This window comes from Copadichromis virginalis, linkage group LG10 (assembly GCF_057382275.1).
Source record: "Copadichromis virginalis isolate Kocher_CV1m ecotype Utaka linkage group LG10, C_Virginalis_male_GT1.1, whole genome shotgun sequence".
In the NCBI taxonomy this organism is placed as follows: Eukaryota; Metazoa; Chordata; class Actinopteri; order Cichliformes; family Cichlidae; genus Copadichromis; species Copadichromis virginalis.
In genome coordinates this window covers 17,870,712-17,898,526 of record NC_140627.1, presented here as the reverse complement: position 1 = coordinate 17,898,526, position 27,815 = coordinate 17,870,712, and the positions used below count along the sequence as shown (strand labels likewise).

General features: G+C 40.4%; 1 protein-coding gene across 1 annotated transcript in view; it reads right to left on the bottom strand.

Moving 5' to 3' along the window:
- dchs1b (dachsous cadherin-related 1b) overlaps positions 1–8,844 on the bottom strand; it is an 83,240-nt gene extending 74,396 nt beyond the window's left edge. The window contains exon 1 of the mRNA XM_085470362.1: positions 8,332–8,844. The gene's annotated coding sequence lies outside the window, so the exon portion shown is untranslated. The remainder of the gene's footprint in view (positions 1–8,331) is intronic.
- Positions 8,845–27,815: the final 18,971 nt, after the last annotated feature.

The following is a 27,815-nucleotide window of genomic DNA, read 5'->3' as shown; positions in this document are numbered from 1 at the left end:
AAGGACTCATTTATTACACATTTATCTCAACTTTATGAAAGGTTTTGGTTTGTTTTTTAAATTTTGTCCATAAAACGTTGCTCTGGAGTTTGATTTTATCACCTTTTTCCTATGTCGAGTGACATGAGCATGGCTGCAGAGGGTGGGCAAGGGGAAGTGAGTTCACAGAGAGCACAGCGGTCTGTGCCAGGAACCTACTGAGAATAAGAATGAAGTCCATAATCTGTTTTCATTTGTGGCTTTCATGCCAAATCAAATAGAAAATGAAAAAAGTTCAAACAATAGGCTTTCTGATTGAGGATGTAAATATAAGAGAAAAAAAACTGTCTAATCCAAAGGTATTTGGAAAGTTAGTTATTTGCCTCCACACTCTTATTTGGATATAAAACCATGTCATGACTTATTTAAAGGTGCAATCTGTAAGAACTTTAAAATAGATTTTGAAAAATGAAAACACAGTTATTGTTATCGCCAGAATGTGAAGACTTAACAGCTACGAAGTTATGACAAACATGTGCAGTGCTGCAGAGATTTCTACTGAAGTTAGCATGTCAACCAGTTAGCGCTGGTCCAGGTGGGCTAATGAGTCAATGTAGCACTTGGTCTGCTTTCAGTCCAAAATGAAAGAAAGGAGCACCTTCAGACAAGGAGACTGCATTTCCCTTTGCTAACACATGAATGTTTAAAAGGAGGCTACCCAGTCTGGCTTTTATACTTTGTCTTTCTTGAGTCTCACAGTGCACAGCCTACATTTGAGCCAGGAGAGAAAACAGCTCCATTCACACGAGAGATTGTCTGGTTGTTGGCGATTTTTCTGTGTTATTGTAGACTTTTCACCTTACATTATCAAGTGCAATTTGGCGTGATATAAATAAAATTGAATTTAATAAAATTCACAGGTGACACTGGTGGATCGGAGATAGCAGTACTCAAAAAATGATTGCTTATTCTCTTTACCAAATAGTAATAGTATCCAAATCTTAAAACATTTGGATCTGGCTCTACATATATATACTTTCTATTTTGCTTTGTTGTCAATGTATCAGGTCACATCCCAAAAATACACTCACACACACATTCTTCTATGAGCTGGGGCAGAATAAAACCAATAACAGCTCTTGGGAATCACTGCCTAGCTACATATTCTGAGCATTACTTAGACTTACTTATCTGTAATTGTGCTAAATTCCTAGAAGTCATTACTGGCTAAAGTTACGAGTCCATTTCAATTTAGTATGCTGCTCCAAAAATAGACAAGTTACGCTTTAATTTTTGCACATTACTACTCAAATTCTTACTTCAATGGGGATACCAGCTGAAGCAAAAAAAAAAAGACTGCAAAAGACATAGAACTCTGCAGCACCAAGATGACAATTCAAAGCTAGTGTGATGACTCAAGATTTGTTTATTTACTCTCACAGAGGCTGTCAAGCCAGAATGCAGACACACGCAGTTACAAACTACACCAGGTCCCCAGTGACAAAACGTCCTAGATTTTACCGGCCGACAGAGAACGGCGCCGTGCAGATGGAAAGAGCAGAGAAAGAAAAGAAAATAGAGATGCAGCAGAAGAAAAGTTTGATTCAGAATAGGATTTCTTTAAAGAAAACTAAACAAAAAGGTTAGTGTGAGCGAACGCACAAATGCAGACTGACATGTACACACATAAATAATGTGTACCCTGTGGACCATCTGTGAAGCCATGGAGCAAGTGAAAACACAGCCGGAGCTGCTTCGCTCACCTCTTAACCTTCAAGGCCAAGTGAACGTGCAGTGAGCTTAGCTCTTCTGATGAATATGTGTGTTTTTTCTCAAGGTTTTAAAGGTTTTATGAAAAGTTTTTTCAAAAAAGAGCAGCATAAGAGAGAATTCAGTATGAAAATAAGACAAAAGACAGAGGGGGAAGAAAGCAAACAAAAAAGATTATGTGGTGAAACGTTTAATAAAGTGAAGCAGCAGCTGCCACCTACATCACTCGCTGCCCCTCACCAGCAGAGCATGTTTAATATCCCATATGGGCAAGCTGTCGAGCTGAACCTTATCCATGACTATGTCAAACAATATTACACTGCAGGTGAAATGAAAAAAAATACCATGACAGGAGCTCATGCATTCCTTTTTTTTATTCATGGTTTGCATTTTGAGCTCTGTACGTGAGAAGAACATCTATTTTGTCCAGTGAAAAGAAAACAGCGACTGGAAGCAATTAAACATCAGGAATTATTGTTGAATGTGGAAGACATTAAAATGTAACAACAGCTACTTACCATAGTGCTCGGTTACAGAAATATTGTTACACTGGAAGTTTTTATTCATAGTTTGTATGTTTTATTCATTATTTCTGGATGTTATTATTAAGTAAATCCATATAATTACCAATCACTGTACACTTTATTATGTTTAAATGAAAACCTGAACAAATAAATTCCATTGTTGATTTATATATATCTGTGTCTATCACTAACACCCACACATACTTGTGAGAACACTTCATTGACTTACTTTAATTCTCTAGAGGCTTATCCTAACCTTAAATGCCTAACCCCGACCTTTAACCCCTCTTCAACCCAGTCGTAATTCTCGGCCTAAAACTTTAAAATTAATCTTAAACCTTCTGAGGATTAAACCTGGTCCCTGTAAGGGAGGTGTACGAGGCAGACTTTTGTCCCAACAAGTGATGAAGCGCAGAGTGTTATATCAGAAGACTCACAGAATCAGCTAATGAAGAAAAGATGAAGAAAAAGAGGAAAAGTCCAAAGACAAAACACCCAGCTGGTAGCCAAAACATGGTTAGTAAAAGGGAAACGGCACACTGTCTTGCAACTTAAACATACACAATGAGATACACAAGTGTGCGAGTGCACACTTTAATCTCCTTCTGTATTCCATCCAATGAAATCATCAGAGACATGGCCTAACGGCAAGCCAGGCACAAAGTCGTATGAGGTCATGTTATTGTTTCAGAAAACACATAAATATTAATCATAGTGATAAAAATGTTTTGTTGAAAACCTTGCCAGCTATCAGAGCAATTTCTTAGGGTGAAGAAAGGTCAGTATCTTTGTTAAAAATAAAAAAAAACAACCTAAAGAGAGACATTGAACTTTCTTTTCTGGCGACTTATCTGGGAAACTATCAAAATGTGTAATTACTCATCTGTAGCTGAGGACAGCGCCTTGGCCTATAAATTATTAATTTCTCCATCAACTCTTGGGCTGGTGGTGCGCCGGCAGCTGTTCTCCAAAGAAAATGCCTTTGTATCATGTTTCTCCATTATATTTCTTGTGGTAAGCCTGGGAATTAAAACTGTCTATCTTTTGTTTTCAATTTGTTCAACACAGTTGAACAGACATCCAAACACATCAATTATATGACGCTAATACGACAAAATTAAACACTGACAAAAAAAAATCTGATGAGATAGACAGCTTGAGGCTTCAATAGAAAGCTTAATGCATGAAGCTCACTCTTTGACATAAAAGTTAACAACAGACAACATTTTTCACAACCTTCAAGGCTGCTTTTCAAATTTTTCAAACTTCATCAAATTCTCATTAACTGAGCTCAAAATCTTGTAAATGGTAAATGGACTGGTACTTATAAAGTGCTTTTCTAATTTAATTGAGCCCTCAAAGCACTTTATGCTACCCTTTATTCACCCAATCACACACAGATTTGTGAAAGGTCCTTTTTCAGAGGTGTGTAAGTGTGTGCAAACGTCTAAAATTTGCACATGCACTCACATGGATGCTTCAGGGGCCGCTCGGGGTTCAGTATCTTGTCTATGGATGCGTTGATGCACAGACTAGACTAGACAGGGATCAAACCCCCGACCTGGTAGATGCCCCACTCTACCTCCACTCCCACACTCCTGCACCTTCTACCTAGGAACCGTCTACTGATGTGGATCCAGATTCCTTTTCACATAGTTCACATATAAAAAGTGTCTAAGTTATCAAGAGCCCCAAAAACTTTCTTCCCAGCCAACTTTTTTTTCTTCCCTCCTTTTTGTTCCAAACCGCCCACACACACATCCAGCAATGAATCCCTTAGCTTGCATAACACATTGCTTCACCTGAGCTGCGATGCCCTATACAGCTCTCAGCTCGCCGCAAGTGTTTGAAGTTACCAGAAGCTCAGATCATCTCACTTACTTCATTAAAAACACATGAGACGCTACACAGACAGCTTCTCTCTTCTTCCCCGCTCGGCGTGCTTGACTCTGAGCGCAGACACTCCTTATCCATAAAGCGCTCACATGGGCAGGAGCCAGTTACCGCATTTCATTCATCTTTGTTCAGAGCCTAAATTCATCCCTTCGTGTGTCTAATGAAATGAATACATCACTTCATTCCAATACATGTGAGTAGAAGTGGAGCATTTGCCAGTACTAATCATCTCCTCACTGAGGGAGAATCAATAAAACAATCTCAGCAGAAATCTTTCTGCTATTATCTAAGGCTACAGTGCTGCAAAGATAACAAATTACGTAACTGCCACTAATAGTGTTATACACATATGTACATGAACGAAGTTTAAGTTTTGGACTGTTGAGTATTAGAATATTGGAAATTATAGAAGGGTTTTCTAGTAGTTTCTGACAGATTAAATGGTTACTGTGTTAGTTAAGAAAACAGCTGAGAGATTAATTGCTAATTGCAAATAGTGATTAGTTGCTCCCCTAATGAGAGATCTCAGCTATAGCCACACACTTACTTTCGTGCACACACGCATGCATTTACCCATTCATCTGCTACAACAACAAGGCACTCACATTTCCAGTGGTCTGGCCACACTTCTGGAAGTCAGTGTCACACCAACTTGAAACTTGAGACAACATAAAGCTTTAGAGGTTTCCATCTGCAGCTTCAATCAGGAATATAGCAACCCATTCAAAGCAGTCAGTCTTCTAGGTCTTAATCATGAATCAGCTAAAAGCCACTCAGTTTATGGGATAATGTTTGATGTTGAATTTTAAGATGAGAGTGTAGCAAGGTAATGCATTTCAAGCTTAGCGCTTTGGTAAAGTAGGGAAACTGGTCCAAAAGCCATGCAGAAAGCCTCTTCTTTTTTTCTCCCCATTTGTCTGTAATCTTTCATGTTCGGTTTATCATTACAGTAGGATCCCCACTGCCAGGACAAAGACCATGAATGAAGACAGCAGTTCAAAATATGGGTTTCAGAACAAACCAAAAGCTCAGCGTCTGACAGGAGAGTCAAGCCATTTCCTTTGAATGGTTGAGACTGTCCTACAGTAATATCTTCTCCAGTGCCACAGATAAATGGATTTTCATTCCATACATTGAAAGGTAAGATCTGTATTTCCCAAAGAGGGACAGACTACAGAGAACTCTGAAAATAGTTTTCAGTGTGAGCTCAAAGATGAGGCAAGACTTTGGATGACTGACTAACGGGGGTTTGATGAAGTTTGCTAGTATATTCATAAGATAAGCAAGTCTATGACCACACAGTGGGAAGAATAATCTTGTACTTCATAACTCAAAAATGATCTTCCGCAGTTGCAGCAGCAAGAATGCGGCTGTTCTACACAGAACTGTGATTTTCATTTTGGGTAATCCATGCACATGTAAGCCAGGATTTAAAGTGGGAAAACTTCACAAATCATAATGATAACAAGATGACCAACTTGGCGATTGTAGCTGTTAATCAAGACGTGGGATTATAACAAAGAACAATCGAGGAGTAGTTAGCAGATGAGACTCCTGATCAGCAGAAATCTTGCTTCTAACTCTACTAGTAAAAGCTATTAATAACAGTCTGGCCTTCCTGTGTGGATGGTGATGCAAACAAGAAGTGACTTTCCAGGAAAACAGAGCTACTCCCTCACACAGCACTGCAGCCTACAACTGCTTATGGTCTACACCCTCCGTAATAAATTAAGATGGCATTAAAGTCCCAAAATATTGGGTCTTTGGCTTATGTTATGTCTACGATGGCAGACTGAGAGGTAAATAAAAACACCGACACAGTCTCGAGGCAGCAGCAGCATGCAGTGAGTAAAAAGATGGAGGGTAAATATTTAACACACGAGCTACTCATCGTGGAGCCAGAGAGAATGGAAACAACCTTTGCTGTTTATGTTTGTGTTTGTGTTTTGCTGGCTGGTAGTGCGTCTGCATCATATTTGCATACCTGAGAGAACACGAGTCTAACTTGGCATTTATCACGTGTTAGGGTTTGTTGTGTATTTGTGTGTGAGTGTGCGTGCAAGAGGAAGAGTTAGATGGAGAGGAGTCTGTGAGTCACTTTCCGATATTTGTGCTCAGACACTGATTTCACATGCTTGAGAAACAAAAACCCAGGAAAAAACAGTTCTGGGATACAATTAGATTTTTTTTTTTTGCTTCAGAGGCATCATTTGGATGGGGAAGATATTTTCAGTTTTTCTCACTTCTCTCTCCCTCATTGGCAGCACTTGGTGGTTTGAGATGATGAGCTGAAACACAAAAGATTTTACCCGCTACAGTTTTCTCTGCAATACTGTATGTGTATTGTTTTCGCAATCTTTTTTTTTTTTTTAAATCAGACAGTGAGAAAAGAGTTATGGGATTATATCACGCAAGTAATGAAACCTGACTGGGAAAAGAGCTATTTTTCTTTCTTATGTGGCTTTTGTGGGAGTTGCAAAGAGGACAATGGTGTATACAGTACTAACAGAATTTCAGTGTCAATGTGGGTGGCAAATGCACAATTTGATTACCCTATGTATTTCAGGGTAAACTCCCAAACATTGCTTGAGATTTGCAAAAAAGGAATAAAGCGGTAGCTTGGACAATCCCTTAAGGAAGAGCATTAGAATGAACAAGGAAAAAGAAATTGATGACAGCTCAAAAACTGAAATAGAACAATATTTGGCTGTATGTCAGTGTGATTCAGATGTAGGATTTCAAGATTGAAGAAACAGAATGAGCCCCACCCAGCATCAAATTAAAAGCTAATCCAGCCTCCAGATATACTCCTCTTGCATCAGGGAGCATGAATTTACCAGGACGAGATAAAAACAACTGTGAAAATAACCCGGGTTGTTTAAAATCCTTCTCCTGCGAAGAAGGATCTGTTCTGCCGAGCAGCTGATGTGAATAATTATAAGTTGTTAGTATAAACTGAGGCTCTGCTCAGTTGTAGCTACTAGTGGCACTAGATATGCATATGGTTCCTGTTAGAAAAATGTCTTGCTGCACGCCTCATCACTCTGCAAGAAACCAAACTCTTGCTGTTTTTATGCAGACCAGAGGCTGTCTCTGAGGTCAGTGTACTGCAAGGCTGGAGCACATGGGACGATGTAAGTGGATAGTGCAATAATGCAAACATCAGTATCCCCTGCATGCAGCAGAAAACCAAGTGCCGAGGAGCTCAGTGGACACCAGATATGACTGGAATAAGTATTGTGGTTAGGAGTTCAAATATGCCTTTGGGTTCCCATTTTTAGCTTTTGGCCATGTAAACATATACAGACAGAAATGGCTGAAATAACAACACTTTTATGTTAGAGGGGGGAAAAGTTAGATTGAGTCAAAATCTGTTTGCCGCATAACAAAACTGCCATGAGCAGTCCAAACTAAACTAAAGTATACAGTCCATGTCTACTGAGAGAGTCCAGCTCCAGTCTGAGGTTCTGTTTTCATAATCAGAAAAGCAGAAATGAGGAGCTACAGCAGCATTTGCAGAGCAGACCCTATGTGTAAGGCACACATAGGGTCTGCTGCTCAGTGGTACACAGCAATATTTAAAATTCTTTCCGCTAGTGATGCCTTGCGGGCATTTTTCATTGTCACACCAGTTGGTCTCCCTGAGAAATACTTTTAACAAACGCTGACCCACTTTGTGCACTTCATGGTGTTTCCCATTAAGTGGTTCTGTCGTCCCTCCAAAATAAAAAGAGTAGCTACTCTGAGCCTGCCAACACTGTGGAAGAAACCACTGACTTGCCGTTACCAGCTCCATAAAGCGTAATTAGCTTGTGTGGTAGTCGACCGGATTGGCCGCTTTTTCATTTCAAATGGGGATGAATCACTCTTTTTTTCCATCCTCTCTGACTGGGAATCAATAATCAATATTAAGTTACAGTGCATCACTGTGATGCGCTGATCTTGTGCTACTTTTGAGTCTCTCTAGTATAGCCTTCCACAGCACAGTACAGAGATCAGCTATCAGCCCATGCACGCAAGGTGCAGATGCAGGGTGCATACCCCTCTGCATGGGAAACCACCAGCCTCCTCCCAGTAAGAGACTGTCTGCCTGCATTTATTCTTTATTCTTATTCCGTGAATGAGACACCACTGTTTAGATAAGTAAAAAGCGATCACTTACACTCATCGGACCCCCGCTGCTCTGGATGTGCACCCTGGATATCCCCTTCACAACCTGATTAGTATGCAAACGGGTTTCCAGTCCCTCACAAACGACAGACAATCCGCCAGGACAGAATCTTGAATGGAACCTTGCTGGCCAGCTGGACTAGGCTTTTTGATGTTCCATAATATCAACAGAAAACGCCAGTAGTGCTAATTCCACAGATGCTCTAATCCCGCTGACCGACAGGTTGGGTATTCCACAGGGAAGGGTTTTTATGCGTCTCCGTCCCCGAGAGTCAGGTGAGCGCGTTTGGATCAGCTGGGAAGCTGCACGGCTTCTTCACTATCTGCAGCAGAAAGGAGACGCTTGTGGTCCTCTGCACAGTCTCTCGTTGATCTTCAGTGTTTCACTTTTCGCTTCTCTCTCGCTCCCTCTCTCTCTCTCTCTCTCTCAGCATCCAGTCATTGAGACACGGTGCTTTTTGGATGTGTGTCTGTGCGTGTTGAGACAGAGTCGCTTCAGGGTACAGTGCACCTCACCAACCGAAAGCCGAATCGTCCGCCACAAGGCCCAGCCCCCTACTCAGCTCCATACCCTCCTCCACCTCTTCCTTCCTCCTTCACTTACTTGGATTGCTAATTTATTCGGGTAGCTACACAAAAGGGGGGACAGACGTGAGGGAGGCTGTGAAATACAGTAGGGAGGAAGACTGGAGAGCAGACTTTGGTGCCCCCCAGCTCCGTTCAGTGGAAGTGGCCAAGTCTTTGAAACAAAGAAGCGCACCATGCGCCATCAAAGCACTAGTCATTATGCAGGTCCCTGTATATATTTTTCCATTTTAACCTTTCTGATCCTTTTTATTAATGACGAAAAATTAGAATCATAGCCCATGTGATAGTGATTCGGGAATGCGGCGTTCTCATGAATATCTAATTGTACTAGCATTTAAATTCCAAGTTTAAATGGTAATAATAAAATTATTATAGTTTACAGTTAAATAAAATGACCAATTACTTATATTTATGCAATTGAATGACACTTTTACACTTCACAACAATGCCTTAAATCCTTTTTTTTCATATGGGAGGAAATACTGTTACATATGTAACCAAATTTATTTTTTGAAGTTGTGTTTAGGGTAATTGATGAGATTTTACAGGCATCTTAAAGCTTGTGACTATAACCTGCAGCAGATCAGGCTGGGCTGAGGTTCAGACACATATAGACCACACAACCATCACCCATGCATGTACACGCACACACACACTACTAGAATCAGCAAGATGAGAGTCATTCATCACCCCAGATTTTAGGTCAAGCCTCTACCTGCATCACTGAAGCAGAGCAATGGAGGAGAGGTAGATGAGGGAGAGCTGTGTCGCAGGAGAATGTGTGAAAAGGGGGCTCGTGGGAGTGGTGGTGGTGTCAAGGACAGCAATCAGTCAGTCCCCTCTTGGTTTAGGAGTCCACCAGAGATAGATGTGTTGTTGCAGTCAGTATAGGGGAAGTGGTACTTTAACATTTTTACCACTAAGTGCTTTACCACAGCGAGTGGGACATGATGGCCAGACACCATGGACTCAAACCCAGTGAACTCTACAACAGACCCAATTTACACTAAAAACTGTTTGGTTAATGGCTAAAGCAGGCAACAGTGATTTATGAAACACAAACAAGCATAATCTCCCCATATTATGATGTTTGTCACTTTGTGATTGAACCATAAGTCATGACAGTAGTGCAGTGTGCTAACGTTAAAGTATTATCTTATACCAGAGGGAAGGAGAAGAGGACGAGAACATAAGAAATTCACCTATCACATTTTATGATGTTGTTTGAGTGTTAGGTAAAAGAACCAGTTGATCCCGTGTAAAAAAGAAATGTATTTTTACCTCCTGGCTGAATCCGAGGCCACAAAATCACTTGAACTGGATATGACACGGGATATAAAAATCTATAAAAACAGGCACAATTGTTGCCTGGAAGTTATGAGCTCAGTACTTACCATGCTGGGTTTGAAAAGCATTACCTGGCAGAAAAGCTCTGACAAGTTTAAAAGGTGCAAAGTCGTGAACGGATCAGACAAAGGTTTGCTCGCTGAGAATTAACTTGAAACTGTTAGGAAAATGATACTGGTGGCTACTGGGCAACATATATGTGGACACAAATATGTGGGTTATAAACCACTATTGACCAACCAAAGTCCAACTCTACTGTAACCATATTCTAGGTGTTTGTGAGTGAATTCATTTAGCCTTGATTCTGCTGCATGAACACTTGCCTCAGCCTAACAATTACACAGCTTTAACCAAGAGCAGATGGTTTGGGTGTGACACTTTTGGTGGGACTCACCACCATGGTGGAGACCACTGCGAGATTTACGTCATTGCCACACACGTTCATAAATGTAATATCTCAGTCAAATACTGACACCCACGTACGCACAGACACATACTCCTACATGCAAACATACATCGTGACCATGGAATATCGTGAAAGGATTTATTTGGCTCCTGTGTCTATCCTGTCTGTCATTTCCTCCCTCTAACCACAAAATCGACATCCTGACTATGATAACCCCAATCAGCTGGAGTTCATCAATTTGGGGGTTATCAATTTATAGAACGTCAACACTTAGATAAGCTTTGTATTCATTCCAAGTCTGTACATCCATAGCAAAACGGATTAAACCAGCATCCACAGAAAGGAATAAATTCATATTTCTGTTATGTCTACTAATTTTCATTATCTGGGAATAAAAAACCCCAATCTATAAGCACACTACAGAAATACATATAATGTGGTGGTTAGCTTATAACTACTTACTAGCTGTGAGGTCTTGCATCGTTAGGAGCTAATGGAGGGGCCTGTCTATATTGGCTGTACCACTGGGCTCATTGGCAGGGTACCTCTATCCTATACAAACACTCATGCACAGTTGACTGCAGCTCACTTAGTTTCTTTGAAACTTACTGGAACAAGCTGATGCTATCAGTAAGTAACGGATAACATAAATGTAACAACTTCAACACTATAAATTATTATTTTTCCCTTTGTTTTGAGGTATGAGGTAAATGTGTCTGTTTCCATTTTATGTTATTCCCACTTTCACACACATCAAAATGTTTTCATTGCAGTCCTTATGTTGGTACCTAATATTGTCTGTGCACAAGTTCACAAGTTCTTGTTTTTTGGCACTTCTCTCTGTGAGTCTCTCAGTCACACACACTGTGTCTCTGCAGGTGCCGACCCCGGCTATCTGATCCACCTTTCCTGTGCAACAGGATGGGATGAGGTCACCGCGTCACTCTGTGACTCTGTGCCAAAAGAGGAAAGAGCAGTGCTTTACTCAGACCTTCCTTTCCCATGGCCAAAACACCACTGATCCCCTTAATGGGGGACTTCTGTAATTCAAAAAGTTCACTTTGGAGTATTTTTGATTTCTTTAAAAAAAGGCATAAAAATCTTATATCTTATATATAAGACTTTGTCGACAAAGTCTATAAGATTAAAAAAAAATCATATGTTTCTTTTATTTTAAATAGATTCAGGGATTTCAACTGATTGTCTGTTTCTGCTCATAATTTGTCTGGACATCGCATATGACTAGGAATTTAAGGGAAACTACTTTTTGATTCAATTTCACAATAAAAATACTTCGAATCTCTTTTTTTTCTAATGACATACATAGCGGAGATGACAACGTTTACTTTGGCTTTGACTATATGGCTTTGTTTGGGCCAGTTTATGTATTTTAGATGTATTTTAGATATCAGTGCCTAGACATCATAAAACGTCTTGCAGTCAGTAACGGTTAAACAAATGTACCGCTTACTCCCATCAGTTAAAGTCTGGTACCCGGTTGTTTTCAAAAATGACTCTCAATTCTTCTTACAGATGAATGAAAGTTCTATGACAAGGCTCAAAATAAATCAGATTGGAATCAGCGCTACAGATAACGCCGAGAAGTAGTGAATCATTGAGAAATGGCCAGTCTTTTCTTCATTTTGGGCTTTGTATTTGTCGAAAATTGGAAAAGAAATACAGACTAATGCTAGTGTTATCCTTTAAAATCTTTAATTAGCTTCCCAGCAAAATGTAGCCAGACTTTTAAAATCCTGGACATTAAAAAATGTTACAGAATAAGTGCCCTTTCTTTTAACTCCAGCAAGACTTTCACTAATACTGTCTTTCTTCTGTTTTCCAAAGTACACCGTCTAAAGTTGTCTTTGTCCACATCTGTGCCTCTAGGGTATTCTTAGAGAGATTTTTATAGCTTACTTTGCTTTGAGGCCATTCTCCAAACCATGCAACCACACACCAGGCCGGTGGATTTCACTCTTCTTTCAAAACTTCTACATTGTCCATTTGTGCTGATCCCACTTAAAAGGAAGTAAAAGTTGAATTGAATATAAATTTAGTGGAGATGCTTTGTTTTTGAAGTTTTGCCATTTTGCTGGGTGTTGGCATCACACTTCCTGTTGGTTATGTGTGGTTTCCGCTTGCCTTTTTTTTAGGTTCAGTGATTTTTACTGGTGCATTGTTTAGGTGAGTTTTCCGCATGGACATGTGCAGCTTCAGGACTATTTTTAGGGAAAGACTGCGACGATAAATAGAATGATAAATGACAGAGCAGGAAAAGGGCATTGTTACTAGGAGATGTGAGAGATGGAGCTCCGAAGAACCAAATCACGTATAATGTCTTCCATCCAAAAGGAAATGATGTCTGAAATGAAATGTTTTGACTTGAGATATCACCGTGGCAGCTACTTACCCCTGAAATATCTCCTATATTTAATTCAGTGCTTTCCAAAATCCCTCACTAAATCCTCTTTTCATTTAGTGAAGATTTCCACTAATTCTAAGCTTCATATTTAGCCCTTATCTCGAACTACGTCACCACCATAACATGCTTACAGTTGAAGAAATGTTAAAAACTTTATCATCTATGTCTGAACTGTTATAAGTCTGGAGACTCGATTTCACAGCCTGGCCTTTTTCCACTTGGCAGGCCTCACCTCAACAAGACCTCCCAGCATTAACTAAACATTAACTTACACATTCACACATGATGATTGCATTTTTTTTTTATTGGTAATTTTTTTATTCCTGACATAAAGAGTCCAAACAGGAAAGTGGCAGTTTAACTTTTGAACAGCTACAATGCCCCTGACACTTTGCATATCTTTACATGGAGGCTGATATCAGAGCAGTTCTTTGTTTAGCGAAGAAAATGAATTGGGTGCAATCTATCTGAGGCTGTTGGATGCTGTTGGGAAGATCACCAGAATCACTTCTCTTATATCTCTCGAGGAGTTCTCCCTTTTCCCTTATTATTTCCTGCTCCAGCCATTATCTCAATCGACCTTCTTTGCACGACTTGGACATCACATCAACACAATACCTGCACGCTGCATCCTCCTCTCCTTCGAACCTGCCTCCCCCTCCTCATTAATTTATCTCTGCATGACACCTCCCTTCCTTCTTCTTCCTCCCACTATCAGAATGTTTTATTGTCACAAAACAAATGCACCAAGCAGGCTGATACAGTAAAAGTACGACAGCCTCGATTTAAGACCTAAAATTGTTTAGGTTTTGAGGAAACTATTTAGCCTCTGGCTGACAGAAATGCTATAAAACCTTGCCGACCATAAAGCATGGACTTAACAGTTTTATCATTGTTATGCTGATGAACATTAAACTTGTGCGTACAATAGCCGCAGTTGATTGGCTCCACCGTGCCGTGTGGTCATAGGAAACTGTTTAGTTGGAGTAACTCAAGACACGTTCCATAGAAATAAAATGAGCAGAAGTTCTACTAAAAATGTTTAATGTGTGCATTTAGTAGAGACTGAGATACTGCTGCTGGAACAGTTGCTTCCACTGTCGCATGAAGGTTTGTTACACTTAGTGAATTTCTTCTGAAAAGCTCCTTCTACCACACAATGTGCTTCTAATACAAGCTCCTAGCAAACAGGAAGTAGCCAAAGCTGAGAACTTCCTGTATAAGCCCATTTAGGGCCCAGCTTCTGCACTATGGGCACAGGAGGTTCCTGAATGTGTCTTAAGTGTGTGTGTGTGTGTGTGTGTGTTGTATGTGTGTGTGTGTGTGTGTGTGTGTGTGTGTGTGTGTGTGTGTGTTTGCCATTCAGTATTCCATCTCCTCTGCTTCCTCCACCCCTCCCCCCCCCCACACTAACACACATTTCAGCCTGCTGATGCACGGCATCGTGGGAAAGAGTGAGTCGCACTTCCACACACCGAGCTGGCTCAGTCACCAAACACATAAAACAGCAGAGACGGGGGCAGATTTAGTGGGTGTTGTGAGCCAGATGTGATGCCATGTTGCACAACTATAGTGACATTTTGCTGTGAATGTGCCACCATGAGTCTATATATAGTGTTAATGACAGACAAGTCTGCATGCTGGAGACTGAAAAAAAGAAAGAAAGAAAAAAGAGAGATGAAAAAAAGGCGCTGCGTTACCCGAAACCTTACATTGCTACATTCTTTGTAGGGTGGAGGAGAATGTTCTGGATCAAATTTATACCCCCCAGAAGGATAATGCTACACAGACACACACCATCCCCTCGCTTTGTTTCATCATCTATAGTTTTCCAAAATGAAATTTGCAGCTTCATGCGACAGCAGTGACTGCTTTGTTTATGTGTGTACGTGTCTTGCGCACGTGCTATGGGATTTCTGAACCTTGGCCTAGCCTGTGAGGTGTGTGCTGGACACTTCAGAGGAAGAGGAAGATGACAAGGTCAAGTACGCCGGGGGAGATAAGTTGTCACTCAAGTCGGCCTTCTGGATCAGCTGCTTCCTGTTTATTGCTGCACTGATGCGTTGTTCTACGCGGCTTTGGCCTTTGACTCCACCGGAACAGAAGCACATCCTGCGACGGATAGCCGTACTGGTCACTGCACTGTCACGCCTCGTCACATGACCACTCTGACCTGACATTTACTCACATTTAGATGGTGCAAGTTTATTAGACATCTTTGGAAGCTAATGAGCAAAGATTATTGCATTTAATTAGGATTTTTGGATTATTTTCTCACCCAAAAATAATCACTTTAATTGTTTGTTGTTTATTTGTTTGTTTGATCGATTGTTTTGTTTAAGCTGTGTACGTTTACCCTGAGACAACAGAGTTGATAGATTATATTCACAGCTTTGCCTGTCTTCTTGGAATCATAAACCAGAAACCTAAGGCTACTTTGTGTCTGGAAGTTGATCAAGAAGAAGTCCAAAATCAGCTCTGTAACTCTCACAGCTGTCTGCGAATGGAGCCAGGGCAGAAGCTGGAGATTTCTTTTACGGCTTTCCTTGAGTGTGATTTATACGTCCAGTCTTCTCCTCCTGTTCCAGCTTTCTTTGATTGTTTGTTTCTTTGGAAGCATTTAGATGTCTTTTCCAAAAAAAATAGCCCTCCACAAAAGGACAATAATCAAGATAAGGTAATGCCGGTTTCCCAACTAGTGCCACACACAGTACAGGCCACAATATGTTTACATTATGGACTGCTGTCTGAGCTTTTAGAGGGATTAGGTCCAGGAGATGGAATGGCTCCAACAGAGTTCACATTTGTTCATAAAGATACTGAGGCTAGTCTGGCAAAATGACAGAACTACACAGAGGCTTGGAGAAAGATGGAACGCAATACTGAAGGCATGTAGAGGCGGTACCACACGTGGGGAACAAACTAGAGTAGCTTAGGTTCTGCACATGAGTAAAAATGTAAGGAAGCTGAACGGTGTAGTTCAAAAGTTTATTTTATATCTTCTGGGCTGCTGTCATAGAAAGGACACTGTTAACAGAATATGAGGATGATTGCGTGAGGATGTTGAAGAAACGGGAGTGAAAAAAATCCAGTTCAAATAACAAGCTGAGACTGATTTACTTGTAGTTCTTGAATCCCTCACAGCACCGCAGAACTTCTATATTAGATCTACTCGGGAACATTCGAGGCATGTCAGCCTGCACAGAGGGGTTTATTCATATCATCGAGTCCATCTCTACCAATGTGGAGCCTCTCAACATGTGATCCAGATCTGCATCTCTCAAAGTCTTCTTAAAAAAAGTGGTTTGTAAAAGAGTAAATATGGTAAACAAAGTTAAGTCTAGACTGCACACTGATAAGAGCTGGAGACAGGCACAAGGGTTCCTGATGATGTGGTAGTTTCTTATGACTGCATCGTTTCTTCCTAAAAGTACATTGCTAACGAAACGTAATTTTAAAGTAAGTGCTCTTGTCTCCTTACTTTTTTCTTTTATTTAGCAGATTATTTACAGATAATCAAAGAAAGTTTTGTAATAAAAACTCAACAAGTACATTTAAAAGCAGGCTCACTTTTGAACATATCATAGTTTAAAGATTAGCTTTGTGATATCATGCCAATTAATATGACAATTAGCACTGAGCTCATGTTGTGTTTTGCCCTGTGAGCCAGTCCTTGTGTTCTCTTCTCCAATGGCAGCTGGGCAGTCTGTGAGACCCAAATATTTACAGTGCCTTGTCTGTCATCTAAACACCCTTTCTACATGACACATTTATTCAATTATGCTTCATTTCACAGAGACAAAAACGAGTCCCGGCCAAGTTGTGAGCATTTTTCCACCAACAACTGTATAGTCCCAATGGTTTTGATTCAAAACAGGCCGAGAGAACTTCTGGACCCACGTATGACATTTGTTAAATCCTCCCTGTAAACCATTTTGACTGGTGAGGAAATCATAAACACTACTTTTGCACGATTCGAGGGCCAGGTACGGCGCTTGGAGCTCGCAATATGGTGAGGTGTTTTTTGGAAGCAGGCCTGTGGATTTTACAAAGAGCACTGTATGAGCTACCAGTGATTACCTACCACAAGGGAGGTATTCTCCAATTTACAGCCGTATTTCTCTGTTATTGGACTTTTTCTTTTTTCTTTTTTTTTTTTACCACGCATATATTTTAAAAGTTCAGCCCACAAGTACTGAGCATTCCTCCCTGCAGCATAAAAATGTCAAAATTCACCAAAATATTTATTTACAACCTTGGAATAGGTCCTCCGATCATTGCAACAGCTATTGGGTTTTACACCTCTTTTAAATACAGACAATTACAATCACTGGCCAAAAAGCTCCAACATTGGAAAATGTTTCTTTCAGCCCCGGTGCCCTTTGATTATACATGTGCTGTAGGAAAATTATAGTGACTTTAGGTTCATCTCTTTGCATATATCATCTGTTTACATCACAACAATGAGTGTGACTGTGTAGAATTACAGGAAGGTTCTGCCTAGTGTTGCACATTGACTATTCAGATCAATAGGATGAAGTTGCTAGCTATGTTGGATGTTTGAAGCAGTTTTCTATTTTTTGTTAATCCTTCCAAGCTCTCGAGAATTGATTTCCCCCCTTTTGTGTCTTCCCGTGTGATTTCTATAAGGCTTATTTCACAAAACAACTACCACATTCTGTTTGTTTTTCAGTTCTTTGGAAGAAATCCAGCTGTTTCTCAAGCCCTTCCACGAAACATAATGACCCAGTCTTCATTTACCCGTTTTCTGTATTGCAATAATGGTGCCTATCAGGCAGACAGTGAGGTGCCAAGGACCTTTTAGTACAAGGTTGACATCATAATGATTTCATTTTTGCCTGCTCTCTGGTTTTCAAAGTCAGTCAAAGAGTTCTGTAAACCTGGATGCTCAGGGGTGCTGACATTTCTTATACAACCCAATCTCAGCTGGCAAACTTCTCTTTTTGTCTCCCTTTCACTCATTCCCCTCCTTTCTTAACCTAATTGCTGCTTTTCTTTTTGAGTTTGCCTCAAAGGCAAGATTTAATACTTTCTTCTGAAATATCCGTGTGCCTGTGCAGAGGCTGGCTGTTTTATGTTGGTGGAGTGCGTCGGGTGCTGGGTGCAGGGATTTTGGGGATATTGAGGTTGTGGTAAGGGGTGGTGGGGGTGGATGGTACTGTTTTATTCCTAAATTTTCCATGCATTAGACTTATTGTTTTACTGCTTCAAGTATCGTTACACTCACACTCTATACACATGCACGTGCCATGGAAGCAGGTCTTAGCACAGGGACCAAATGGCCACTGTGTTTCCCATCACTTTGTGCGCACAGATAGCCGTAAATTGAAAAGCAAGGTGGTGTGTGTGTCGGTGTGTGTATGTGTGCAGCCACAACCAGAAAATCTGCTACTCTGCTTAAGTTGCCCACGGGCTGTCCACATCACAGTGACCACAGATTCTTGAGCTTTGTAATCATGATACACAGGAGTATTTTAGTGCAATCTGACTATGGATTAGACAGCAATTTGCCAGGGATGGTAAATGTTTCCATGGAGAGGGTAGTAGTTGCTTGTAAGGAATAATAAACAGAGATTCAGATTGGACTTGACGATCTGAGAGCAGCAGCAGCTGGCGGAGGGCCTTTATTCCAAGGCATAAAAAGGAGAGCGAGAGGGTTTTACATGGGACACAACACCAGAAAACAGAGCAAAGAAAAAATATTTCAGTATTATACTAAATCATCCCCATTTGTGCATGTCTAACTTGTGTTTTCTTCCTTATAAACTATTAATCAGTTGGGCGTAATGACAAGCCGACATAGCCATAAATGTTTATACTCTGTCAAGCTTACACATATGTGCCCAAGGTCCACAAACTTGTCACAAGTCTTCTCAAAGCTGTATTCATTACAGAGTTTGTGGTTGCAGCTGTCAGGAAAGTCAACTTGACCCAGCAATTATGCCCTTTAATGAATAAAAACCCCAAAACTCTGTCAGAATCCCTCCAGTCTTAAACACTCAATCATGTTGCTGAGAGACCAGCATGCGACTCAGCCACACATGCAAACACAACAGCTATAGATGGCATCGGAACATCATGAAAATAAACTATATATCCCGGTTAGACAAAAAAGAAGCATTCTGAACTAGAAGCATGGTTTCTTTGGACATTGCAGTATGTCCTCACAGTTGTTTCCTATTGACTAAAAAGACTCCTCTCTCACAAATCACATCAACATGTTTCAGCGGGAACAATTGAAGAAGACGCACATCTTTTTCTATTTTTAAGTAGAATTTTTTCTAAAGTGGTGATGAAATTTGGTGCTATTTTGCTCTCAAATGTATATAAAGGCATGTCAGAGCTCATTTTCAAGACAAAGCATCCAGAGCACTTGTAGAAAATGTGTGAAAAGCACGTATGCAGATGGTATGTAAATCTTGCCAAAGAGGACAAATCTGCACTGGCTCTATCAGTGATAGTGGTGTAAATCACTAAAGTTATAACATCACTGTACAATAATTCATGTCAGCAGCAGTGCTGAAAAAGCCAATATGTTACGTTTCTCTCATGAGGTCATTCAGAGAGTTTGTTTTTGTTACTCATCAGTGTCCCAAAAAACACGCACACACACAAAGAAACAGTTTTATCAAATGAAATGCAAGAGTTCATTCCTCCTTTATTAAGTGTTGGAAACTAAAGTAGAACACTGACACTTACTAAACCCCAAATCCCCCCATCCATCTTTTTATAGTTCACTTAAACTGGTCATGAAGCAGCGATGCTGTACAAAAGTCTTGAGTCGCTCTACATGCATTATGCTTGCAAGGAGCCAGGCTTTCTTGTAATTTTTTAAAAGTGGTCTTGAGAAATAGTTCTCCGGGCTTTCTGAAGGTCTTTCAAAGTTTTTCTTTGGACATTGTCTGTTTTTTCACTTTTTTTTAGCCCAGTCCATTTTCAGAGGAAGGTTTTCTTGTTTGTTTAGCCATTTAACACTGACCTATGAATCATTCAAGCACAAAAAGGCATCTCTCTCACGGGATCAATCAGTATCTACAAATAACAACTTGTCAACGAAACTGTATTTTTGCCCCAACAAGGTGAATCCCAAAGGGCTATTAGCTAAATTTTGGGCACACATTGGAATGGTGTACCTTGAAAAAAATTTGAGGAAACTGGATAAGTGGAGGACAAAAGAATAATAATGGATTGCATTTATATAGCGCTTTTCTAGGCACCCAAAGTGCTTTACAATTCCACTATTCATTCACTCTCACACACTGGTGCAGGCAAACCACAGTTGTAGTCACAGCTGCCCTGGAGCAGACTGACAGAAGCGAGGCTGCCATATCGTGCCATCGGCCCCTCTGGCCAACACCAGTAGGCGATAGGGTAAAGTGTCTTGCCCAAGGACACAATGACCAGGACAGAGAGCTGGGGGATCGAACCGGAAACCTTCTGGTTACAGATGAGCTTCCCAACCACGGTCGCCCCCAGAAGCAGAATCCTTAAATGTAGCCTCATCAGGAATTGTCTCAGTGGACAGCTGGGTGGGAAACTGAGAAAAAAGACTGAGGTACACCAAATTACACAAGAACTGGACTGAAAATAAATGGCAACGTGAAATTTTGTATACATCACTTCATATAGAGAGGCAGCCAAGAGAAAGGTACAACAGTGAGTGCCTCCACCTGTAAAACACAGCAGCGGCTCTGTAAAGATTTGGGACTGCGTTGCATTTCAGCCAGTGGTATTGGGAATCGGACAAGTACCATCAGATCTTGATCCACCATGCAATACTATCAGGAAAGCATCTGATCAACTGCACACATCCCAAACGTATGGAATGCATGGAATAAAAGCATACATGGATAGACAAACACAAAATCTATCATGGTTTGGCCTCCCCAGCGCCCGGACCTCAATTTTATTTAAGTAGCCAGGGATCATTTTTAGAAGAAAGCTTCAAATACCAAATATTGTCTTTCAAGCTCGTTAGAATAATACAAACTATGTTCACACATGAAAAAAAAAGATTGCACCATGTCCCATTTTCCTAGAAAAATACAAAAAATAAATGAGGCGTGGCTCAAGACTTTTGCACGTCATTGTACATGTTAATAATTATGACCGCTGCCTTAGATGAGTGATGAGTGTTTCTTTTAGTTTTTGATCACATTCCCCAACAGCCAGCTTGGCTTCGAAACACTTCTAAAGCCTAAGCAGCGCACGCTCTCACCTGCACTCCAAATGGTTAATTTCCTGAACATCAGAGAAAGTTGGCAACAAAGACAGGAAAGAGTCTGAAAAACTGGGGGGCTTTGATAGTTAAGAGGTTATTGTGCTTTGCTAAGCACTCTTTCTGTGTGTGCGTGTATGTGAAATATGGGTGCCATGTGGGGTTGAAGGTGTAAGAGGAAGCCTAGCAGTCCTTCTCATTAGATCCGCTGGCACATGCTGCTTTGATGACTGTTTGTGAACTTCACAGTGAGTTCCAGGTGTTCAGGGTGTGACCATAAAAAGACAGTGAACACAGTAGTGCTTGTTCACACCATGAGAATATCTCAATAATATTTCATTTTGCAATATTTCAATTAGTCCCACAGATTTCCTGTGAAGATTTACCAGGCTACTATTTATTTTCACAGTTGCTATGATGATTGCATTTCAGGGAGCTGAGATTTTTATGAGAGCCTTCACATGGCTTGTGGCTCTTCTTGTTCTTTCTTTCATTCCATCCATCTTTCAACATGCTGTATATGCCAGCATTGTTCAGTTCTGGATTACAGTAAAGGCTGGCGCCCACTGATGTGGGAGTTGTGTGACGAGATCTGGACTGGGGGAACAAGTACGATTTCTGATTGTTCTCGGTAGCAGGAAATTAAACAGTGACTTTAAGGGATTTTATCAGAAATGTACACTAAGACCCGGAGTAATTCCTGTGTTCTTTGCATGTGCTGCTGTCGTGTGAATGTTAATATACAGCAGTTTTAGTTTTGCACAGTTCCCCTTCTCTGCTGTGTAGCTATCGGTTAGTGTGAGAGAGCCTAATTTGAAGCCGATTCCCTAGAGTAAACATGAGCCACCCGGGGACACTGTGATCAGTCCCAGGCTACAGCGAAGATTTGGGGGTTGCTTCAGTGATCCTTATTTGCAGGTGGTTTTCATTTAAGTGACAGTATCATCTTTAGATTCTTATCCTTAAGTTCTCTTCACATGGCCCCACCCTCTTTTTCCATGTGCCTTAACTCTTGTGTCCCGACTTGACCTCACCAAACTTCTTTTTTTTCTTTTTTGTTTTGTTTTGTTTGTTTTTTTATCCATTTTTGCAAGTCTCTTCCTAAGTCTCTGGCACGGCAGTAAAAGAAGACAGCACTCTTTAGAAGGCAGTCGTGAGTCATCCCAAATAAAAACACATTCAAACGCTTTATCACCTAATTGATGCCAAATGTAGCATTTTTACACAAGATTATTTTTTTAAATGCTTTTTATAATTACAGCAATTAGAAATAAAGCATAATTACTTTAGTCTTGCTGCTGAGACACTGGCAGTATATCTAAATATCCATCCATCCATTCGCTTCCGCTTATCCTTTTCAGGGTCGCGGGGGGCGCTGGAGCCTATCCCAGCTGTCATAGGGCGAGAGGCGGGGTACACCCTGGACAGGTCGCCAGTCTGTCGCAGGGCTAACACACAGGGACAGACAACCATTCGCACTCACATTCACTCGCACATTCACACCTAGTGGCAATTTGGATTATCCAATTAACCTATCCCCACAAGTTGCATGTCTTTGGACGGTGGGAGGAAGCCGGAGTACCCGGAGAGAACCCACGCAAACACGGGGAGAACATGCAAACTCCACACAGAAAGACCCCGGCCGGATGGTGGAATTGAACTCAGGACCTTCTTGCTGTGCGGCAACAGTGCTAACCACCGTGCCACCGTGCTGCCTCTAATCTAATCTAAATAAATAAATAAAATAAAAACTGTGAGCAACTAAAAAGCTTTGTTCCCAGTTTTTTCCTAGCACGCTCCTTTACCTTTATTATTTCCTTCTTTTGATTCAAAGGGATGTTAAAAGGCACCAACTCTGTCCAGGTGCAATACATGCATAGAGATTACAATTTGTATAGTAAATAAAACGAATATGATCATCTCTAACATCAGTGTATGGAAGAGAATGATTATAGCAGGAAGACAGTTTGCGAAGTCAGCCACATAAAACGTCTTCGTTATTGGTTCAAGGACCTCTTATCTCATGCAGAGCTTCACTTTTAAACCAGATAACGAGGAGATTTTAGTGGTTTTTCAGTGGTTTTTACATCTGCACGGATTAGACACTTTTGGTGAAAACAGCTGAGAGAACACTGAGGAAATCTACCAAGTGATGGGCGTGGGTCTTTTCCAACTCTGTGTCCCAGAGTCAAACTTTCCTTTAAAATGTAATGTGTAAGGCATTTTAATTTGCAGCTTTTCTGATGCCACTGATTACCAACACATCAGGATCACAGTAGTGTTTAGCTGCTCCAGATGTCTCTGCCCTCTTTAAACGTTTGAATGATATCAGCAGGATATTATATACCAACACTGATGATCTCAACAAACCTCAGTGCACTTCATATGTAGCCTACGTGTGTGTGTGTGTGTGTGTGTGTGTGTGTGTGTGTGTGTGTGTGTGTGTGTGTGTGTGTGTGTGTGTGTGTGTGTGTGTGTGTGTGTGTGTGTGTGTGTGTGTGTGTGTGTGTGTGTGTGTGTGTGTGTGTGTGTGTGTGTGGCGCAGTGGACAGAGCTGTGTGCGCCTGCTATCCATTACACTGCATCAGAGAAAGTGTTAGCTTTTTAAAGCGCTCTAAGCACAGGCTGTAATTTGCAAAATCTGTGTTTAGGATGTGTGCTTGAAGCGGGCTCTGTGCATGTGCTGGTAGACTGTTTGGCACACTGGGCTTTTTTTCCCCCTCCTAAAATACAGAGGGACGTAGCAGACCTCATCAAAGCTGGTCTACTGTTTAAAACTCTTGCTGCCTGCTAAAGTATTTCAAAGGTCACATACAACTTTTGGTTAAAGCACAAATTTAACAGTATGGATCTTCCCATTTAACTTTAGGCAAATAAACATATTTTCAACATGTTAAGAAAGAAATTTGCTCAGTTATGCTAAAGATGTCTAACGCCGATTAATAAAAGTTCAGCCCCAGTGAGAGAGGTCACTTGAGCCCGGTCACTAAGTGGAAGGAAATATTTCTGTTGACATTTTGTCCATAAATCAGACAGAACAATAGCATAGAGGACCCTTGGTAGATCTGGATTGGAGACCAGAAGGTACTTGGCTCCAAATATTTCATGGGTTTTTCTTTGCAAAGATTAGGAGTGCTGATTTTAGGAAACCGTAACCATTGTGGAGAAGAGGGAATGGAAAAACCAGTAGCATAAAACACTTTTCTTTTCTATTGCAAAACTGAACTTCCCTTCCCTTATAAAGGTTTTGGCACGACAAAGAGATCAAGTGATTAAAACGGGCTGGTCAGTGTGTTTCACATGGCATTTAATAGCATTTTTTCTCCCTTCAGAAATTCCTCCTCTCTTAAATTTACGCTTTGCTGAAATGTCAGCATTCATTTTACTGCAATTCTCCATTGCAAACTAAAACTAAACAATAGACATGAGGAAGCCAGTCTTGTAAAGAGATAATCAATAAGGTCAAATGATGGTTAACCATCCCTCTCTGCCTCATTTACTAAACATCACAGTCAGCACCACGCAAGCTGTATCACAAATACTGCATCTGGTACTGGTAAGATGATTGAGCCCACAGCCAGATAATATGGGTCACACAAGTTCACATTTCAAAATGGCACCACGTGTAAAGTCTAAAGCTGACAAGCTGCCAGCTTTTTGTCAAGCAAAATATTTCATGGCGAATGGAGGAAAAAAAACAGTTGTTTCTTCTTTTTCCCTTTTTTTTAAAATTAACAAATACATATGCTACTACTGGACATTTCTTATGCATGTAATGTATTGTTTTAGGACTTCTTAGGTATAGTTTTTGATTCGTGTCTCTTAACTTAATCCAGTGTCGTAGTTTCGACTTTATCAGCAAGATTGGTTAAAAAGAAAATTATCAAATTGTCTTTGCTTATGCTCGCTAGCATGGCAGTTACCATAAAACCGCAACTTGGCAGAGGCTGCACATTTCCAGTGGCGTGGAAGTGGTAAGACAAAGTCTTGCAGGGAAAGAAACACACTGTCTTCAAATGCAACATTAAAGGTTACAAGAGTAAGTGAGGCAGACTGTGAAAACGATGGAGTGTAAATGTGTTTGCATGCAAGCTTTTATATATCCATCTTGGTTCTCTTGTGCGTGAGGCTGTGTGTGTGTTTATGGTCTGTGAGTATACTTGGAACTTTTGTCTGGCCATGCTTGAAGACTGACACAAATTGGTATTTAACCGGCGCTTTCCTCTTAGTGAAATGTCGGCTGCATCTGTTTAGCTTGGCACAAGGCAAACTTAATGCTATTTATACATGAAGCTGAAGCACTAGAACAGCTAGCATTAAGCAGCAACCGCATGAATACATGCACTTATTGGCCACTTCATTAGGTACACCTTTCGAGCACCAGGTTGAATCCCCTCGTCTTTACTTCTTCATGGCATTGATTTAACAAGGTGCTGGAAACATTTCTCAGAGATTCTGGTCCATATTTACATGATAGCATCACACAGCTGTTGCAGATTTGTCAGCTGCACATCCATGATGCAGATGGCTTGTTATCCTGCTGAAAACAGTCATCAGAAGAGACAATGATCCAAAAAGGATGGACATGGTCGGCAACTATACGCATCTTGGCCGTGGTGTATAAATGATCCTCAACTGGTACCGAGGGCCTCGAAGTTTGCCAATAGTATATCCTCTACACCATTACAGCAGCCTGAATCACTGATACAGAGTCGAATGGATCCACGTTTGTCACAGCAGATGTTCAGACTCAAAGGAAAATCAAACCTTTTCTCAATCTTTGGGAAAAGTCCACAGTGGTGATAGTGTAAAGGGTGGTGTAAGGCTAGCTTATGATTACATTTCAGCAAGCAAAATAACTTTGAGGCAAATTTTGATTAGACAACTTGAAGAGCTTTATTTAAGGTTAGGGGTGAGGTCACTCCCTTGTTTGGGCAAGTAAAACAATAAAAACTAGAAAAATTTGCATTTCCTGCGAAAATGCAGTGTGGATGCTTTAAGCTGAAGCTGTCTGCAAAAACTAGCTGAAAAAGCTGAAAAGTTGCAGAAATTGTAAAAACTTTGCAGAAGCAAAAGAAGTTTGCTAAAATGTAATAACTTAGCAGAACTGCAATATCTTAGAGGAAACATAATACTTGGCAGAAATACAATAGCATAGCAGAACTTAGCAGAAATATTGTGATTTACCAGAGACACTGTGATGAACTATGAATATTGTAATTTTAAATTAATACTATGTTTTAGCACAAATACTATAATTTGACAGAAATACTATCATTTGGCAGAAATACTATGTTTCAGCACAAATACTCTGGTTTAGCACAAATATTATAACATAGCATAAATACAATTATATAGCAGAAATGCTATATTTAGAAAGAAAAATATAATATAGTAGAAATAGTATGATTTAGCAGAAATACTGTATTTAGCACAAGTACCAAAAAGTAGCAGAAATACTATGATTTAGCAGAAATACTATGATTGAGCAGAAGTACTAAGATGTAGTAAAAGTACTTTGATTTAACAGAAATACAATTATAGAGGAGTAATACTTTAAAATGGGAGAAATATTGATACACACACACATACACAGAGCCTAAAGGGAAGAGTATTTGTGCCATGGAGTGTTAAGAATGTGAGGTCCATATTAGAAAAGCTGGTAAAATCATAACAGTTTGCAGAATTGTAATAAATGATGAATATGAATTACTGGTCTGTGACAGTGTATTAATTTGTAGGGAAAAAAACATGTTGACCAAGGTGGAATCGAACCCACGATCTTTGGCTTGCAGACCCGTGTCATTACCAACTGCGCCACTGGGAAAGAGAGGAGCCGTCTTGAAAAACAGGGTGATGAGGAGTCAGAATTAGATCGCGGTGAGAGGCGAAAAACGCAGTTTTTTGGAGTTACAAAACGTTGTGTAACTCAAAAACTAGGTGGACTAGAGGCATATTTCTTGTGCTGGGTGAATCAGCGGACTTTGGTGTACTTTGACTGCGATTTACATTGCGCTTTGTACAACCGTCGCTGAGATATGACGAGAGAGGAAACGGAAGACCTCAGACATGATTGGCTGGCTGGGAAGCCGTGCAGGCCCTGATATGTGATATGTGTCTGAGTTCACACAGAGGATTGGCTGCCTGGCAGAAATATATAGAAATAGTATGATTAAGCATAAATACTACATTTAGCAGAAATACTATATTAAGCACAAATCCTATAAAAAGCAGAAATAGTATATTAAGCACAAATCCTATAAAAAGCAGAAATACTATATTAAGCACAAATCCTATTAAAAGCAGAAATAGTATATTAAGCACAAATCTTATAAAATAGCAGAAATAGTTTGATTTAGCACAATAGTAATAAGTTAAACAGAAAAATTGGAAAAGCAAAATGGACAGCTGAAAAAATGCTGAACATGCTGAGAGTCCCTCAAATATACTTGTTAAATGAAAAAAATCAGCAAA